At 41.5% G+C, this 20527-nt stretch overlaps 1 long non-coding RNA gene across 1 annotated transcript in view; it reads right to left on the bottom strand.

The window, feature by feature from the left end:
• Positions 1–4053: 4053 nt before the first annotated feature.
• Positions 4054–20527, bottom strand: part of LOC137141800 (uncharacterized) — a 40099-nt gene continuing 23625 nt past the window's right edge. Inside the window, exons 2-3 of the long non-coding RNA XR_010916741.1 lie at positions 14987–15140; positions 4054–4316 (exon numbers count right to left, since the gene is read on the bottom strand). This is a non-coding gene — a long non-coding RNA (uncharacterized lncRNA). The remainder of the gene's footprint in view (positions 4317–14986; positions 15141–20527) is intronic.

The following is a 20527-nucleotide window of genomic DNA, read 5'->3' as shown; positions in this document are numbered from 1 at the left end:
GTTTTGGTGGTTCTGTGTTACTCTGGGCGTTGACAACATGTGGTGAAGGACTTTGTATCCTCCTGCGTGGTTGGGACATAGCATGGGAAAAAGAATGGGGACAAGGACAGACTTTGATTAGATTGAGTCTGTTGCCAAGCTGTCATAGAATCATAGAAGATTAGGGTTGAAAGAGACCTCAGGGTGTCATCTAGTCCAATCCCCTGCTCAAAGCAGGACCAACCCCAACTAAACCATCCCACCCAGGGCTCTGTCATGCCACACCTTAAAAACTTCTAAGGATGAAGATTCCAGCACCTCCCTATATAACTCATTCCAGTGTTTCACCACCCTCCCAGCAAAAAGGTTTTTCCTAATATTCAACCTAGACCTTCCCCACTGCAACTTGAGACCATTGCTCCTTGTTCTGTCATCTACAACCACTGAAAACAGCCTAGCTCCATCCTCACTGGAACCCCCTTTCAGGTAGCTAAAGGCCACTATGAAATCCTCCCTCATTCTTCTCTTCTCCAGACTAAACACACCTAATTTCCTCAGCCTCTCCTCATAAGTCATGTGCCTGAGCTCTCTAATCATTTTTGTTGCCCTCCTCTGGACTCTCTCCAATTTGTCCACATCCTTTCTGTAGTGGGGGGCCCAAAATTGGACACAATACTCCAAATGTGACCTCACCAGTGCCAAATAGAGGGGAATAATCATTTCCCTCGACCTGCTGGCAATGCTCCTACTAAGGCAGCCCAATATGCCATTAGCCTTCTTGCTTGCTACAGCAAGTCAAACAAATGTGTGTATATGTGGGCACAGAGTGTGGACTTGTATAGGGGACTCCCAACCAGTCACCCTTCTTCCCACACAAACCCTTCTATGAAGAATCAAGATGGAAGAAGGAATTGATGGGCAAGGTTTGTTTGTGTAGATGAATGGAAGCCTACTTTACCAGGCTGTTGTTAAGCTTAAGTTGTTAAGATAAAGTGCGTGGAGATCTTTGAAGAGGAGATGGAATAGGAATAAAAAGTATTGCTATGATTACTGTCATAGGCCAGGCAGTGCTCACTACTAAAGTGTTTAGGGATCTCCCAGATACATAAGGTGTCATCTGAATGCGATTTCCAGCATATTTTAACATAAATATGCAGTGGAAATTCATCCTTCGTTGCAAAGCAGAAAAAGGCCGTGGTGTCTGAATCTTGACCTTGACTAAGAGGTTTATTGTGGAGTCAAAACGTTTTTTCAGTGATTGGAAAGGTTTTTCAAATATTTGCAGTGAAATCAGTAGAATAGTCACACGGAGATTTTAATTAGGCTAATGTTGTGCTGGCTCCAAAGTACAATAAAAGGCAGTCTCTAATGATAACTCTAGATCTGCTTTCTGTCAGATTGATTGAACGAAAAATTATCATTCCAAAATGCTGTTGCCTTGTCCTTCCATCATTCAACACGTTAGTGGGATAATGACAACAGGGGAAAAAAACTGAACATGAGCATCAAGCTAGCAAGCAACGGTGAGGTTCAGGATTAAGGCTCTGTTATCCAGAGACATGACAGGTCACCAAATCTTTTTGAATATGAACTGCAAGGCTGGTACTGGAGTCTTGATGGCTTAAACTGGAGACTGGCTGCCCCTCTAGGCGTGATAATTACTCATATATGCAATACTCATACCCAACATCCCCAAAAGTAGTTAGGTGCCTAACTCCCATTGATGGCAGTGGGAGTTAGGCACCTAAATACCTTTGAGGATCAGGGTAATGGGACTGGAAGGGACCTGCTAGGACATCGAGTCCAGTCTCCTGCTACCACAAACAGCCCATGCACTTATTCACAAAGGCACTGATTCTGGAAGCACAAAAGCACACATATATGTGCTTCCAGAATTGGAGACTAAACCCCACAAAACCAATGGTGTTTTGATATTGACTTCAACAGAACTAGGATTCCATCCTAAACATTCCTGCTGCAGTGGTGGGCCTGTATAATATGTTGACCATGGGTGAAACCTTTGGCTTGCCAGAGTCAAGGTTGCTAGTATAATATTTATTGTTTGCATGATGGTAGTGCCTAGAGTGCTGGATATTGTACAGATACTAAGGGAAAGAGAGTCCCTACCCGAAAGAAATTGCAAGGTGGGCCCCTGATTTTGCATCCATTTGATTACACGCATAACTTTTTTCTTGCAAGTACTATCAGTGATTTTAAGTTATCAGTATGCTATATCTGTACTGCTCTAGCACCTAGAGGCCTCAACTAAAATCAGATCCCCACTGTGATTGGCACTGTACAAATACATAGGAGGAGACAGTCTCTGCTCTGAATAGTTTACAATCTAAATAGACAAGACATTTGTAACACAGTCTCCATTCTACAGATGGGGAACCAAAGCACAAATAAATAAAGTGGCTTGCCCACCATTAAGCCCAAAGAGAGGACAGAATCCCCAGTGGTTACAGCACTAGACTGGCTTCTGGGACACCTACACTCAGTTCCTTCTCCAATAGAAATGTTCTGTGTGTCCCTGGGCAAGTCACCTAGGCCCAGATTCTCAAAGGTATTTAGGCTTCTAACTTCCATTGAAACCAAGGAGGATTTGAGCCTTGGTCTCTCTACTCCTCACTTCCCCATCTGCAAAATGGGTATAATAATACATCCCCCCCCACCTTCCAAGGGTATTGTGATTGAGAATAAATACCTAAAGATTGTGAGGCACTCAAAGACTTTAGTGATGGGCACCAGATAAGTACCTTCTATAGTTACATAGGAAATCTATGGCCAAGAAACAAACACATATTTTAGGAATCCCGGTCCAGTGCCTTCCCTTATTCGGTGTTTTAAATTTTACTTATTGATAAGCGCTTGTAGGATTGAGGCCTAGGTAAAGACAAGATACAACAGACAGGTGGGAGCATAGATCAAAAGAGAGACAAGGGTAAATGTCAGGGGAATACAAGGATACATAGATAGGTCTTGTTCAAAGTTTGCATTTTGCAGGGTTTTCTAGCTAACCTTAAATAAGTAATTCAAGCAATAAATAGGAAATATTGATGACTCATCTGCCTGTTTAAGATTAGCAAACCAAAGTGATCAACTTTAAGAGACACATGTTTTATTCTTCCTCACTCACCCAAACTATTTTCTCAATCTTCACAAGAGAATTTGGAACTAGGCAGGCTGCTATGTCAAGCTGCTTTCAAGGTCTCTTTATTAGGTGATGTAGTGACCCAGACAAGTTCTAGGACCAGACAGAGTCTGATTTCAAAGACCTAGGACAAAAGAACTGTAGAATTATTGATGTCTCTGATCCACACAAACATCAACTTCCTTATTCAGTCAAAGGTCAGCAAAAAATCTCTCAGACCTCATAAAAGAAGTTCTACAGGCTAATTTACCCCCTTCCAGAGTAAGTTTTCCATTTCTCCCAGCCTGTGTACCAGCAGGGAAGAAAAAAGTTTTGAAGATAAAAGCCTTTGTTCTGCAAGTGGAGAGGAAAGATGAGAAATGTCTTGTGAAAAGTAATACGTACCAAGTACACACACACACACACACACACACACACACACACACAGATCTAGAATATTTCTATTCTGCAGTAAAAAAATATTTGTAAATAGCTATTCAAAATCAAAGAAGACAAAAATGCTTACAATAATGTACAGAGCATCAAATCAACATGTACATGTAAAAAATAGAACATTTATTCCTAATTTTTTGGAATAATAGTAATTTCTTTTTATAAAACCTTTTTTTTTTCCAGATTGCAGCCAAGACGTGTGCTTTGGTGGAAAATAAAAGCTGAACAACAATCTTTTTTTTTTCTAGAATTAATTTTGTCAATACTGTCTGTTCTTTTATTATGCAGTATAAAAACAATTAAGACATTTTTTAAAAGAAAGAAACTTTGAAGATGGCAATTACAGTTCTTGCTTTTCCACCACAAAAGAGACCCAAATAAGGAAATATAATTTTATTACATTTGTTATTGATGCCAAAAAAACTATATGTTAATGGCCAGGAAATACAATGCAATTGATCATGAGTTGGAAATGCATTAATGTGTGTTAATGTATTTTTCATATGCAATTTGAAATTATATAAAGACATAAAAATGTCTTATTGCCTGGTATAAATCTATGCATTACCGTTTCATTACATTATATTAAAGCATGTATATGATCAAACAGGTGAAGGGAAAATTTTTGCCCAAAGGTCTCAAGTAGGTGCTAAACTTGACTCATTAGGTAACCCCATATGATGTCTTTGTCTTGATCTTCCATGTTGTGAGGTTCTGCATGGTGGCTGTTAACCTTTTATTCCTTTACACACTCGTGGGATTTAAAAAAGAAAAAAGTGTCCTTAAAAACTCCCATTTAGTAGTAAAAAATAAAGGACTCTGCTGAGGGTGGAATAATCAAATAAGAGACAGCAGTTTAATGAACCCTTTTTCAGGTGAGACACTGACGTGCTTTTACCCCTCCACACAGATAAGTAGCACCAGTGAGGAGGAAAAAAAATGTAGAAAGGGGACCATTTCAGAGGCTTGTTAAGAAACTCATAAGCAGGTGAGCAACATGAAGGGTGGATCTTGCAATTACTTCCTATGAACGCAACTTGACATTTTTCAGACCAAAAATTTTTTCACAAGAAAATACCTTTTTATTGAAAATAAAAATATTTGTAAAAAATGTTTGTTTCCCCCATTTTCGTAACAAAACTTGACAATGATTTATTTTTCCTTTTGCTGGTTTTGCTTCTCCCTTCTGTCTCCCCCAAACAGAGTCTTTCCAATGAAAATGTGGAAAAAGGAAAAAAAATAGGAAAACAAACAAACTAAAATGAAATTAAATTGCCCTCCCCAAATTTTCTAAACTTAACCTTTTTGCAACCAATTTTTTTTTTTCAAACTTGTCGGTGAAAATGTTTCAACCAACCAAAATTTGTTCCTTTTTGAAACTTGTAAAACGCAAATGATTTCCATGAAAAATTGTCACCACATTTCATCCAGCTCTATTTATTGCTCTGCGTAGTGCTTATTATCATAACTCCTGGTAATAAAAGGTTTGAAGATTGGCCCTTATTTTGTATAGCGTCTTTGTGAAGGAGTGTACTACCCCTTTAAAGGACAGGTTGCAGCCTACAGCTGGGTCAGGGATGCCCCATCCTGGAGCTGGGCTTTATAAATAGGAAGAAGAAGGCGCACAAGACAAAGTGAAGGAGAAGCCACTGAGGCTGCAGCTGGTGGTGGTTTTTCTCTGAGGCTGTAGGAGAACAGCCCTACCCCACTCAGAGATTTTGCATTGTGAACATTAAACCTGGGACCCCTGAATCAAGGTCTGGAGTTTATGAAATGTAAAGGCCTGGGTCATTTCCACATGACCTGTTCTTCTTCCTGTTTATATAGAGCAGCCCTAGAGCCTCCTTCACTATGCCCCACGCACTACTTTCACATAAACAATATTACAAGACACTGGGTGAAATCATCGCCCCCCTGAGGACAATGGGAGATTTGATATTAGCTCCCACGTTTACTACTGTAAAGCACAAGTAAATATTTCAGATTTTCAGAAAACGGTCCTGAAAACAGTGGGCGCTGAAACAACTGAAGCATCCATAATAAAAAAGGGGATAGAAATTAATAGGCATAGGCAAGATGTCATGAAAAGAAATGTTTTGAGTTGAGCATTTGGGAACAGATGGAGAGTTGAGGAGGTGTTGATGAATGGTGAGATTACGTGGAGGGCACAGAGTAGATGAAGGCATATTGTGGGCAGCGGGAATGGGAGGGGGAGCAGGAAAGGATAAGTGTGGTAAAGTAGGGTGGCACAGATTCATAAGAAGGCTGAAAAATAGAAAACTGTTCTGAACTGGTAAAGAAAAATCACCCCACCGGGTTTAAGTTATGTCCCCTATATCCCACTCTCCACTGTTCAGGATCACTTTGAATACCTCTTGTTCATTTCCCCTGTTTCCTTGCTCTTGTTTATGGACACTTTACTATGACATGAATATTAAGCTTCCGAATTTGTTTCAGAATCTAACACCCTGCATGACGATGACAAACAACATGGATGGGATAGGGTTACAGAAGGAAATGGGTTACTTGTGTGCCCAGTCCACTGTCTCTCATGCTGATCAATAATGTCTCATTGTTTCCTTATACTCCCTGTATCTTAGAATCCCAGAATCAAAGAAGATTAGTGTTGGAAGGGCCCTCAGGAGGTCATCTAGTCCAACCCCGTGTTCAGAGCAGGACCAACCCCAACTAAACCATCCCAGCCAGAACTTTGTGAAGCTGGGCCTTAAAAACCACTAAGGATGGAGTTCCCAACACTTCCCTAGGTAACCCGTTCCAGTGCTTCACCACCCTCCTAGGGAAATAGGTTTTCCTCATATCCAATCTAGACCTCCCCCACTGCAACTTGAGATCATTGCTCCTAGTTGTGTCATCTACTACCTAGCTCCATCCTCCCTGGAACCCCCTTTCAGCTAGGTAAAGGCTGCTATCAAATCCCCCCTCATTCTTCTCTTCTGCAGACTAAATAAGCCCAGTTCCCTCAGCCTCTCCTCATAAGTCATGTGCTCCAGCCCTATAATCATTTTTGTTGCCCTCTTCTGCACTCTCTCCAATTTGTCCACATCCTTTCTGTAGTTGGGACCCCAAAACTGGACACAGTACTCCAAATGAGGCCTCACCAATGCTGAATAGAGGGGAATAATCACTTCCCTCGATCTGCGGGCAATGCTCCTATTAATGCAGCCCAATATGCTGTTAACCTTCTTGGCAATAAGGTCAAACTGTTGTCTGTGTCTGTGAACACTGTGTCTGTGTCCATCTGTTGTCTGTTCTCTTAGAGGTTGAAAGCTTTCAGAGTCAGGGACTGACTTTTGGTTCTGTGTGTTAATGCCTAGCCTAGCACAATGCCTAGCATAATGAGGTCCTGATCCATGGCTCAGGCCCTTAGACAATATGACAATACAAATACATTATGAATAATATGAAGAAAAGACAGGGTCATGCCAAAATTATTCCATTCTAACCAATGCAGGTCCTTACACTCCCTTTGTCACCACAATATCTGACCTTGCGTGATTGCTTTAGCTAGCTATGCACACATAATCGTCTCTGCTGGGCTCAGAAATGAAACTGCCTCCTCTCAGTCTATTTAGCAATATGTACAAGATTCCCCAACCATGGGCAAGCCCTTTAACTCCATCCAAATTCACGTCCCTGCTGTGTGCAACAGGACTGACTGCCTGGACGTTGCCTGAATAGCTACAGCAATCCATGGAAGACTCTCCTTAAGATGGTTTCAAATCCTATTTTGGGAAGCACACAACATTTGTCATTATGAGCAGAGAGGTAGTTAGATGATTATATTCCCGTTGAAGGCCTGATAAGCTTCATATTTTGATGCAGACTTTTCCCTTCCGCCCATTCTGTTCTGTTTCTAAATTTTCCCATTAGATATTATTCATTATTGCAGAGGTAGAATGCAAATGACTCTTGTTAAACTGATACTGCTGCACAGGTTTCCATTTTCCCATCCCCACTGACTGTGATGCAATTCACTCCCTAAGCGACATCCGCTCTTTGGCTATCTAAAATCCTCAAGAAGTTGAATTCTGAACAGAGCCGGGGGGTTGGGTTGGCTTCCTGCAACCAAATGATCAATACTTTCTCCCTTACAGTTCCTTTTTAATGGGAGCGTGCAGCCTCCTGCTAAGGCTCATAACCTTGGTGGTCATCTTTCATCCTGAACTCTCCTTAATTAGAATTTTACATCACACAAATCTCATTCTATCATCTCCAAAACATAGCAATGCTCTGACCAAAGCTGTCTCCGGATGATGCCAAGTCAATAATTCATACCTTTATTACAGCTCAGCTGGATTGCTGTAATTCATCCTAGCTGTTGTTAACAGTAGTACTCTAGCACCTGTAGGTTGGCGTGCCTGGAGCAGATCTCCATCCAATGACAGCTCTATGCCTTTCATACAGCTGATGTATATGTCTAATGGATTTGTAACATACACTTAGTTCTCTGCAGCTATCACATCTTTAGCTGGTATTGCTACCTGGCTAAGAGTTTATACTGCTTGATTTTATAGGCACTGCTTGGAATTGTATAGGCCAGAAATCAGGCCTCAGTCCTGACAATAATACCCAGGCTTCTCTTTCAGTGTATTTCCCCCTTCCATCTCCCTGCATCCCATTCTTACAAACTGCATGGACCCAAATAGGATTTCTTAGCACAGATCTGTCCAAACCTCTGATTTGTTATTCAGCAAGGCACGTAAGTCCCAAACCAAAGCCCATTGAAGTCAGTGGATCAGGCTAGAATGGTGGCATAGATCCAGATAATGGGAAACAACACAGAAGAACAAAGGAAGATTAATGGTTGTCCAAAGTCATGCTCATTATATTAATTCACTTTTGCCTCCTTTTATATTGCATCTCTTTTTGTGACCCACAATAGCACCATTGCTGGGATGTCTTCTCACATGGATTCATGAGAAGCCAACTCTGATCTTTCAACCCAATATGCTAGGGTGCAATGTTGTCACCTAAGTGAAGGATTTGGAAGAATAGCCATGGTCAGGTTTGATGCAAGGGAAAAAACTGCCTACATGTCCAAGTAGTCTGTAGGCTTTTGGGTGCTGAGAAACTCACTGCAGATTTACCCTCTTTATATTACACACTCTTTGCCTCGATTCCTCTCTCTCATGGATTTGGCATAGATGGTTTATTATCTTGTGTTGATCCAACATAAACAGTCTGTGATAATGTATTGCAACAAGGCTAAAGTTTAGAACTTCTTTAGATTTATTTTGACACCTACAGCAACTTTTTATTAAACTGGTCAACAAGCCATTGAGTTGTCATGGTTCAAACAGAAACACCAAGAGGGTGTCCAAGGAGCAATGGAATAAGTGCAAGCACGAAGTCTTAGCTTGTATACTTAACTTTTGATCTTCCAAGAGTTCAGTAAACACGAGGAAACAAATCCTTGCCACACCTTTGTGATGTAGAGGTATTACTATTCCCCATTACGCATGGGGAATCTGAAACAGAGAAGTTAAGTAAGATGCCCACTACTGCAGAGAAAAGCTGTGCCAGAGCTGGGATTAGAACCATACCTCTCAAATATCCCTCTTTAGAAGGGCACCTGCCCTTTTAGTCCCACGTGGTGCTGGTGTCACCTGTTTTTATTGTTGTCATGATTCCAGAAGGTCCACCTTAACTCAAGCAAAACTAGAAGACTTGAGTCATGCTCCCTTAAGAAATATTTAAAGTGTTGGCTCCTCTTGAGCCTCCCGGGTTATGTCTACACTGGAGCTGGAAGGTGTCTTCTGCAACCTGAGGAGACATACTCACACTAGCTCTGACTGAGCTAGCATGCTAAAAATAGAAGTGTAGCTATAGCGGCACAAGCAACAGGAGGGGCTAGCTGCCCCAGGTACAATCTCTTCTGAGACTCTAGATATGTAGTCAGGTCATTAGCTTCTTGCACCACCACACCTATGCTTCTATTTTTAGCATGCTTGATCACAGCTTGCACAGGCATGGCTCCTTAAAATGGAAATTGCACCCTCCAGCTCCAGTGTGGACATAAATCCTTGTGGCTGGGCAGCAAAGTAGAGCACTGAACCTCCCATGCATGAGTCATGCTGAGCATCAAGATTTTGTGTGTTCAAGAACCTCAGCCCATGCTCATGAATATTCAGTATTAGTATATCCACTACACACTCAGAGATACAGGAGTAGCTGCCCCTCATGGATGTTACATTTACAAAGAGTTACTGCACAGTAGTCATTGGAATTGTGGGTTGAAATGAAAATAGATTTATTTTGTTGAAATTTGACTTCAGTTTCTGTGGGGGTTTTTTGTGTTTTTTGTGGTTTTTTTTCCGGCACTGGATGTTACCTCCAAATCTGTTACCAAATCTCATGATGTTATCATGAATATTGCAATATTTATGGTATTTCTTAAAGTTCCTGTTCCCTGGCTCATGTGATGATGAGAGAATCTCAGTTTTCATTTTTTTCAAAGTTTCTAGCCCTTCTGGTTGTGGAGAATAGCTGGAAAATGTGACTGAAGTGCACCCTCTACAATCTCAAAGAGCAGAAGGCAAAGAAAAAGCCCCTGAATCTTATAATTGGAAAAAAGATTCTCCTAAATTTTGTGCCAATCTCATGATTTTTAATATCTGGAGTTGGCAAAATTGACCACCCATCTAGACACTTATATGACACCGATCACTGTAACATCAGGGCACCTCACCTATCAGTGAATTTATCCTCAAAATTCCTGTGAAGTAGGGCAGTATTATGTCTTTTTTTAAGACGTGGAATTCAGACATGGGAGAGTTAAGTTACTTGCACAAGGAAGCCTGTGGCAGAGATGGGAACTATATTCAGCTCTCCCGAAACCCTTAGCCAGTGCCTTTGATATTGCTCCAAGTATAAGCTCAACAGTGCCCCATGTTGTGCTAGGAAAAATAATATATCAGCGGCACCTTGGCTCCCAATGAGTGCACCAATGACATATCAGCATCATATGTTGTATGTTTTAAAGCATCTCTCTCCTATAAATGATCCAAACAGGTTCAAAATTCCCCAGACCAATATCATTTACAAAGCAACATTTGGGGCTTGGCGACTCAGTAATTATTTGGGTGGCATTTGTGTTTTTCATTTATAGAAGATTCATGTGTATACATTTTCTTTAGGCGTCTTGTGATATAAAAGTTCTACATGTGATTTCTAAGAGCAAACACTGTAGAAGCTACAAGATGATACTGCCCTAATAAAGGCCATGGGGTGCCTGCCAGTTCTTGGAGATAGAGCAAAAAGCAATAGGGACTGACAGCTTTGTTTAGCCTGATTTTCAGTGTATTAATTATTTAATAGGGTTATAGGTTTGCCAATTGTTTTGATTAGAAGGTTCTTGTTCCTGAATCAGGCTCCAGAAGAATTATATAGGGACCCCCGGGTATACAACAGAAAGATTCTTAATGATAACCAAATTTGTATAATTTATAAATTATATTTATAATTATTATAAATTTATTATTATAAATTATTAATTTATAAATTATAATGTATAATTTATAAGAGAGGGTTCAGAGAAGAGCCACAAGACTGATTAATGGATTAGAAAACATGCCTTATAGTGATAGACTCCAAGAGCTCAATCTATTTAGTTTAACAAAGAGAACATTAAGGGGTGACTTGATCATAATCTATAAGTATCTACATGAGGAACAAATATTTAATAATGGGCTCTTCAATTTAGCAGAGAAAGGTCTAACATGATCTAATGGCTGGAGGTTGGAGCGAGACAAATTCGGTCTTGAAATAAGGTGTACATTTTTAACGGTGAGAATAACTGGACAACTTACCAAGAATTGTGGTGGATTCTCCATCACTGACAATTTTAAGATCAAGATTGGAGGGTTTTTTTCCAAAAAGATATGGTCTAAGAATTATTTTGGAGAAGTTCTATGGCTCGTGTTATAAAGGAGCTCAGACTAGATTATCACAATGGTCCCCTCTGACCTTGAAATCTATGCATCTATGAAAAATAGCATTCCAACTCTTTTGCACACTCATGGTATAGAGTTTGGGCCAAAGATCTGCAGTGAAACTACACCTGGGATAATTTTTTCCCTATGTAGTTAGCTAAACCTTCATCTCACAGCTGTTCTTAGCATACAACAGTTTGAAAGTACTGATATGGGGACCTGGGAGGCTCAGGAAGTCGTAATAGGATTTGGGTCAATAGATTAAATCTAATCTAAGTCAATAATGACCTCATAATCTTTTATTCTCTGTCAGCTGATCATCTAAACTCATTTACTTTCCTAAAGTCAGATCCTACACAAGGGAAGGAATCCAGGTTCTTAAGGCGGAATTCCACTACCTTCAATGAGTCCTTTGCCATACTAAAGATGGCAGGATAAGGCCCCTAGCATCAACATCACAACTACCAGTTACAATGGATAGAAAGGCCAAATACTTCCCAAGGAGTCGTGAAAATCAGCCTATTTAAGTATGAGTGAACTTGGCCCCTCATGGGATTTTGAGTGAGTCAAGTCACATAAGGCAAAAAGGTTATTTTGTGTTGTCAGTTCCTAGGAATCTCAGCCTCCATTGCGCCAGGTGCTGTACAAACACATCCCTACACCCAAAGACTAAAATTGGACACCTAAAAATGGAGTCATCCAAAAATCAGATGCCACTTTTATGTATTTTGGTTGTAACTTTCTTTTGCCTCACTTTCCCCATTTGTAAAATGGGGATAACAATTCTGACTTTCCATCAGTGATGCAGAGGCCTTATTAATGTGAAATACGTGGATGGACGATTGAAGAGATGAGGTCATTATTATTATAAAATCACGTGCTTTAACAATGCAGTAGTTGTATGTTTTGCTAGCCATTTTCACAGTATATTGAGTACAAAGATCAATATATCACAGCACATTTAATGCAGTGCTTTTATTTACAGTTTCACTGATGTAATAAAACTAGATTATAGTGCTTCCAGAACCTGACTCTTGAAGGTTTCATTTAGTTATATAGTGTATTGGCTGGGCCTGCAAAATATCCTTCCATTGGTAACATGCAGAAGATTCTGTTTAAATGAATAGGCTGGCAGGTGCCTTTCAAGAAGGTTGCAGTCCTGTACCACTCTGAAAAACAGCCACTGGAAAAAAACGGATCTTGGGCTTCCTTACTAAGTCTATGTCTAGACTGACAGCAGCCAATTCGCCACCGTCAGATCGATTTATCCGGATTGATTGAGCGGAAGTGGAGACCCGCTCAATCGACCCGGAAATCGATACCATTAATCCACCTCCACCAGATGGAGTAACTCTATGTCAACGGGAGTGCATTTCCTGTCAGCGCAGCAGTGAAGACACCGTGGTAAGTAGGAGTTAGGAAGTCGACGGGAGATACACATGTAGCTTGCATATCTCCCGTCGACTGCCACTGAATTTGGCAGCAAGTGTAGACAAAGTCTAACACTGGATCCTGCACTCATGTAAGTCAATGGCAAAATCCCTACTGACATCAGTGGTCTTGATTCAGGCACCTGGATCCTGCTCCTGATTTTGGATCCAAGCCCCTTGAACAGTGAACCCATGCAGTGCCCTGTCAGGGCTTTATCTTCTCTCCTTGACTCTCAGATCTTATCTGTTTGGTTTATAAGGACAAATATATATAAATCATCTTCTCCCCCCCCCCCCATCTATCAACCTTGCAAGCTTTGCCTGGGATCTGAAAGTGAGAATGGACTTTCTTAAACTAAGTCAATCGTTCTGCTGATGTTGTATGGACTGAAACAGAATCCAGCTTGCTCTCCCAAAGCTGCATCCACTCTGCAGAGTTAAGAGGAGTAAGAAGTAGCAAAAGTATGTTTTGGCCAGTCAAGCCTGCAGATCTGACTCTGAAACACGCAGGGACTGCTTCACTGGAGTGGTGAGGGGGAGTGGGAAAAATGCTACCCCACTGGGGCTCCCTCTCCCTCCAGCACCCCCTGGACTCAGAACCATGCAGACAAGACCCTCCCCCACACACAGACAGAAGGCACTAGGAGTCACATGGGTGCCTTCCCATGTGACTTGGAGAAAACTGCAGGAAGGAGCCCACCAGAGATTCCAGCCTATAGGGATAGAAGCTGCCAAAACAGGGACATTGGGTCCTTTGGACATTCCTAGAACTTTCTACAGTTTTGACTGGACTTTCTCTGCCCTGGGCTAATTGGCTGTTTCCTCCAACCCATCCCCAACCCTTCCATCACAGTTTCTTCACCACAATTTCACTCCACGCCTGTCTCTCTTCCCTTGCCCTATCCCCCTGTCCTCCTTTCCTTCCCATTTGGCTGATCCTCTCTTAAGAAACCAATACCCCCCCCAAAAAAGCCATGGAACTTACATGACGTTTTCTGCCCTTGCATTCTTCAGTCTGCTCATGTGTTCTACCCCCACCCTGTGTTTGCCTCGTCTATTAAGATTGCAAAGACTTCCGTGCACGGACGGTCTATTATTTTGTTTGTACAGTTCCTAGCACAATGGGGCAATCCTCTTGGTTGACCCTTAGCCACTACAGTAATAAACATTTTAATAATAATAAAATAATAATAATAATTAATGAATATGTGACAAACATGTCCTGCCTTGAGTGCAGGGGACTGGACTAGATGACCTATTGAGGTCCTTCCAGTCCTACACTTTTGTGATTCTATGAGAAAAAGAAGTGGATTGAATTGGAAGGCATCATATTTTATACAGTCACTTTTCAGAGTGGAATCACACTGTACAGCCCGGTGGAAAGATTTTAAGTTTCGTAAGGCAGGAACAAAAAGCTTATATAGATAGGAAATATTTTCTGTTTATCAAGAGTTTGCTTCAGTGTAAACGGGGCAAACATAGGGCTTGAATCTAACCCCACTTCTACTGGTATAAATCAAGAGTAGCACTGATGAAACCAACAGCATTACACCAGTATAAAACCAGTGTAAATGAGGTAGGAATCAGATCTAAAAAATAGCTGAGACACACATGGTGAACAATGATACTGAGAAATCGCCAACATTTACAAGACGTTGTTTTTTTCCTCCCACTTTTGTTGTAAAGCTCCCAAATTCTGGTCAACGCAGTGCAGCAAGAGTGTCTACATTTTGCACAAACAAGGATTGTAGAGTTATTCTAAAAAACAGTAAAAACATTTGGGGGGATTTTTTAACATCTTTGTATATGTTTTTCTTTTTCAAAGTTTTTGGACATTGTGTGTCAAAAAGCCAGAAAACTTGAATTAAGGAAGTTTCCCAGGTGTCCATGGGCCTCATTTAATAGGCATAAAAAGGGAGCAGGCTGGAGCTACCCTCATCTTGAGCCTGAAAGGGTGACCATTGGAGAGTGTCAGCCCCGCCATCACTGTGAGGAAGGTGGTTCTATTGGCTAAAGCGCTATGGGAGCTGTATAAATACCTTAAGTAGATGTCACATCTTGACTCAAACAGGCAGAGACTGGATTAGGAACTGTGATCCCCTTTTGGCCACACCTCTGTACTGAAGTTTATAATTCACGTCACTTGTATTGCAGTAGTACCTCAGGACTCTTCTGAGTGGGTCCCCTATTTTACTAAGCACAGTGAAAATACATCATTAGATTTCCCTTCCCCAGACAGTTTATAACCTAAGCCTCTGATCCTACTCAAACCCACACATGCCCAGCTCTGCGATGAGGTTGGTCGATGATATAACCTCTGTGTGCTGCATTGAGCTCTTTGGCCACAGTGTCAATAGAGGAAAGCAGTGAGAACACCTGGCTCAGAACGAGATAGACCCTGCAATTCTGTTTGACTTCAGTAGTCAAATGCAGACTTTTAACCTCTCTGAACTATCAGATGCAGAAATGCAGCTGCCTTAATGTAAATAATGCATCTTGCAGAGATAAGTAACAGAGCCTTGTCAGGGAGGACTCGAAGATGATAATACCGCCCATTGTAATCTTGAATTCCACCGTGTCTTTTGGCTACATTTATCAGGCTTTACAAGAAATGCAATTGATGGGGTAAATGCAGGCAGGTACTCTATAGAGGCCAGGGGGGTTATTAAAAACATTGTGGATATCGATGATGTGATTTTCATGTTTTCAAGTTCTTGCAGGTCAGACTTATCGGTGGCTATCCTTGCCATAACATCCATTGTCTTTAAGGTAAATAGCAGTGATTAGTTATAACTTCGCTCAAGAAATTCTTACTAAAAGTCTGTCCAATGGCCCCTTGATTTAGGCTGTTTTCTGTGTTTTATGCAAACCTTTTGCATGGCCCTGGTATATAGTCCTTCTCTCTTTCAAAAGGGGGAGGCTGGGTGATTTAATTTAATAGAAGCAATATTGCTTAGTGGCTAGAGCAGTGGCCTGAAGACCTGAGTTCAATTCCTGACTCTGCCAGGGTGAATTTGAGCAAGTCACTTCCCCTATCCTTGCCTCAGTTTCCCCCTCTGTAAAATGGAGCTAATGATATTAATTTGCTTTGTAAACAGGTTTGAGCTCTACATATGAAATATGCCATATAAAAGGTATTATTATTATTTAGCTAATGTTTCTCAAATGAAGCATGAGGGAAGTGAAAAATAAAGGGGCTTGAAATTAATAGGTGTCTTGCCAGAGGCTTCAATGGGAGCAGGATCGGACCATATTATCACTGTGTAGGTCTATACATGTAGTGCAGGTACTTGAGTAATTTGCTGCTGTCTTAATTTCTTTTCCCATCCATAGGCCTTTTGTTTTCTTTTAGGCAGACTAATGAGCACAGCGACGGTCAGAAATAACTTTAACACAGGAGGCCAGTGCAGTGCATTTCAGAACTCTCTGTATCTCTGGCCTTTCCCTATGATGTAAAATATCCACACAATTAATTCCAAACAGATTTTTTATTCTTTTCAAAGTTTGCACCATGCACTTTCCAACAATGTCACCCAACTTTGCTCCAGCACAGACATCGTTCCCTTTCGGTGCCCATCTATTAGAAGCCAGACATCCTTTTCCCTATCACAGAAACTCTCTCAGGATTTGATTCAGCATAATTGTCTCCCTGCCTTCTGCAAGCCAGCCCTGACATTCGTCTGCTCATTAAGTAAGTTTGGATGTTATGGTTTACGAAGTCAGAGATGTGCCAGCTTGCATCTCCCAACTAGAATGGTTAAAACTCACATTCCATCTCTCTGGTTTTTTTTTTTTCCCCTCTCCCCCGGCAGACAAAAGCTTTTACATTATTCAGGTCTCCATTACATGCCACCTTTTTCTGTTTGCATGTGTGACTTTGAAGATCTGTTATTCTTTTCAACATTCAAGGACTTTGGACCCCTTACCTGTATGCAGTGCTATGCTACTTGAATTAGTATTACCCTTCAAAGCTCGATATTTCACAGCGACAGCAGCCACTGTGTAGAAAGCTTTGTCAAAGCGGTTATTGCCCAAATGCCTTTTTGTTTTCAGATGCCTTCTATCTTTGTGACCAAAAGAAGTGTTTGATTGGAAAATCGGCATGTTGTCAGTGAGGAATTTTTCATTCCCCTTAAAAAACAACAAGAATTAGTTTCCATTGTGTCAGGGTTTTTTTGTGTTTTTTTTTTTTTAAATGAGCAAAGCAGGAAGCCTGGTTTGAGACCTGCAACATCATGGTCCATTTGATTAAATGGAGGGGAAAATGCATATCAAAAGGATTGGAGCACAGAAAGAAGTTCTCTGCCTATTTAGGAAGAAGAGCTGCTTTGTTTTGCTTATTTAGTTAATGTTTCTCAGATGAACCACAAGGGAAGTGAAAAATAAAGGGCCTTGAAATTGATAGGAATCTTGCCATAGGCTTCAGTAGGAGAGAGATCAGACCCTATTATCACTGAGTGAGTCTACACGTAGTGCAGGCATTTGATTTGGACCGATCTGAGGTAGGTTTTCAGATAGTACCTTTTTTGCAGCTTGCAAAGAAGAAACAGTGGAAAAACAACTAGTGTAATCTTTGCACAGGGACCCAGAATGGATGCTGTGCCTGAGTGAAATCCTGGTCCCACTGAAGTCAGTGAGAGTTTTGCCATTGATTTCATCAGGGCCAGCATCCCCCCCAACCCCCGGTAAAGAACCTCTTTGAAATCAATGGCCCTGATATACCCAAGCCCTGAAGCACTTGCTTAACTCAAAGCACCTGAGCAGTGTCATTGAATTCAGTGGATCTGTATAGGTGCTCCAGATCCAGCATACCTTTTTAAGCGTTTGACTGAATTGGGGCCAATAGAAGTAATTGCAGCATCTGGCCAGGCACTTCTGTATTTATACTTTTACAGCTCATAGTAGCAGCATGGTAGGATACAGATAAGACGACACAATCCCCAACTAGAGCTGGGCAAATAATGGATTTTTTCGGATCTCTGGCAGCATTGAAAAATAAAACTAAAGTTTGCTTCAGACTGAAGCAAAAATGACAGTTTTAAAACATTTTTGGCAATTTGAAAAGTCAGAAAAACTTGCTCCTCTGTGGTTTGGTGTTAGTGGTCCCCCCTCGTAAGTAAGTGGTTAGGGCACTCATGTGAGTCGCCCCATGGAGAGAAATTGGGGACCCTGGTACACCAAGTGCCCCCTCCAATTTAACTCCCATTCCTAGGCGTGCGCAGCACATTTCATTAGGGTGTGCACCCAGGGACTTTTGATGGTCTTTATCAGGGGTGTGAAACTCAACTCCACCGGCAGGCCACATTTAAATTACCCGCCGGCGGAATTCTCCCCACGTCATAGTCTCCGCCGAGAAATATTGCAAGCAGTGCTATTTCAGCGGCAGATTGTGGCATGTTCTTTTTCGGCGGCAGCTCGCTCTGTATGGCCGTCCGCTGAAAAAATGCGCACCCTACTCTCTTTCGGCGGCAGCTCTACCCTCCAGCGAGATGGCGCCGCAGGACACATCAACAAGGTTCACGACCCAGAACTTTGACATCCCTACATTAGGGTGTGCCTGGGCATACCCAGCACACCCCATACACACGCCTATGCCCCCATTACAGGAGTTCCACCCCCTGCAGAACTCGGGGTCCGAGTACAATTGCCTCCCCGCTCCAAACCTCCATAAACCTGCATGGGGAATGTGAGAGATAAAGGGGTCAAGGCCCATCTCAGCCTGATGTAGAGTAAGGAGCTGAACTTTGGTCTCCTTCATTGCTAGACTATGGGGTATTCTGATATGGGACTCTCTCAATCTCTCCTGGTGAAGCTGTTCCATTTATTTTAATTATTAAATAGTCATTGGAGCAAGGGATTGAATTTGGGTCTCCACTATCATTAAAAACCCGCTTCTGACCCAGGCCAGCTGACTCAGGCTTGGAGGACTCAGACTAGGGAACTGTTCATTTGAGATGTAGACATTTGGTCTCGGGCTGGAGCCCAGGCTCTAGGACGCTGTGAGATGGGAAGGTCCCAGAGCTTGGACTGCAGCAATAGCCCAAACATCTACACTGCAGTTGAACAGCCCCTTAGCCCAAACCCCATGAGCCTGAGTCAGTTGGAACAGGCCAGCCGCAGGTGTCTAATTACAGTGTAGACACACCCCAGTAGACTAGGTGAGTGCCCTAGCTACCAGGTGATAGAGTAATTCTCACTCTCCTTCCCTAACCCAATGACTACTGTCATGATAAATTACTATAAATTGCCCCTAGGAATGACAATGGATAATGAAATTGAGGGAGTCATGTTTTTAGCCAGATACAGTATGTCCATCCTGCAATCAGGAGCATGCAGTTCAACAGTCGTAGAACACAGCATTGTTATGCCTTCCTCACTCACTATATGCCTAATGTATATATGATGTCTGCCATCCTGTCCCATCCAAGGAGGGTTGAATGGGGGATTTGAGCTCTAAAAACACAAGCTGTTACAACTTGAACTGAAGAGTCAAGCCTTCTAGCTTGGACTATAACCGACTCACGTCCTGTGTGGACTGGATACAAAGGAGGAACTTATAGCACCCATTAACCAATGGATTACATGTACAGTACATCAATCATACTTCGCACTCTGGTTATATATTCCACAGTGATTTTTCAAGAGGACACAGAATTGCGCAGCCAGTCCAGTATCTACCATTCAATGCTTATCAAAGTGCAGTTCCACTGCACCTAGCTCATGCTGGAAAGCTGTTCATTTTAAAATTCACCATCACATTTAGAAAGGCAGCCAGGTTTTATAATCTTGGTATCATTTTTCATACACGTGCAGCCAGTTCTCCTCAATGGGCAGGGAGCAGGTTAGGAAAGTAAAGAGAGTTAAATTGACAGTGAGTGTTATTAGACTGTGGAAAAATAGTCTTATGTTTCCCTATGTGGAATACAACATTGAAATGTAATCCTCTGCTGAATGCCTTGCAATTCTCTAGTATGGACAGGCTATATTTGCTTTTTGTTTTAAAAGCTTGCTTTCCTAAGCAACATTCAAACCAGTGTAGTACAGCTTGTCAGTACACCTCAGCCTTAGTTTAGGACACATTTGCACAGGCTTACCTACAGTGTAGATCAAGCAAAAAGTAAAGAAAGAAATAAAAAAAATATTACCCTTGAATTTAGGCGAAGGTTTTTCAATCTGAGCACCTAAAGTGAATCATCTAAACCCATTTTTAGGCACCTAAAATTAAGCATTCCAATTTTCAGAAGTGCTGAGCACCTGCAGCTCTCATTGATGGTGCTGTGAGTTTCGAATACTCAGCAGAACCTGTAAAACCTCTACCTTTATAATTGAGCAGCCCAGTTATGGGTTTAGGAGCAGAGTTGTGCATATAACAGATTTTGTGGTTCAACGGCTGAACTGAGATATATATACAAAAATTGTTCTGGGTCAACCTGAAACAAAAATGTTTAAAAAAAAAAAGTCAAATGAAATGTTGAAAAAAGTTTCAACAATGAGGTTTTCAAAATCTTAAAAGGAAAAAAAAAAAAAGGAAATTTGGGGGAAAAAAAATCTGAAATGAAATGCCAAAACAACCTATTTTG

The sequence above is a fragment of the Emydura macquarii genome, unplaced genomic scaffold, assembly GCF_026122565.2.
Source record: "Emydura macquarii macquarii isolate MOO-44397 ecotype Brisbane River unplaced genomic scaffold, CSIRO-AGI_Emac_v2 contig_3114, whole genome shotgun sequence".
NCBI classification, from domain to species: Eukaryota; Metazoa; Chordata; order Testudines; family Chelidae; genus Emydura; species Emydura macquarii.
Note: the sequence above shows the minus strand (reverse complement) of the source record. Positions and strands in the feature narration are given on the sequence as shown.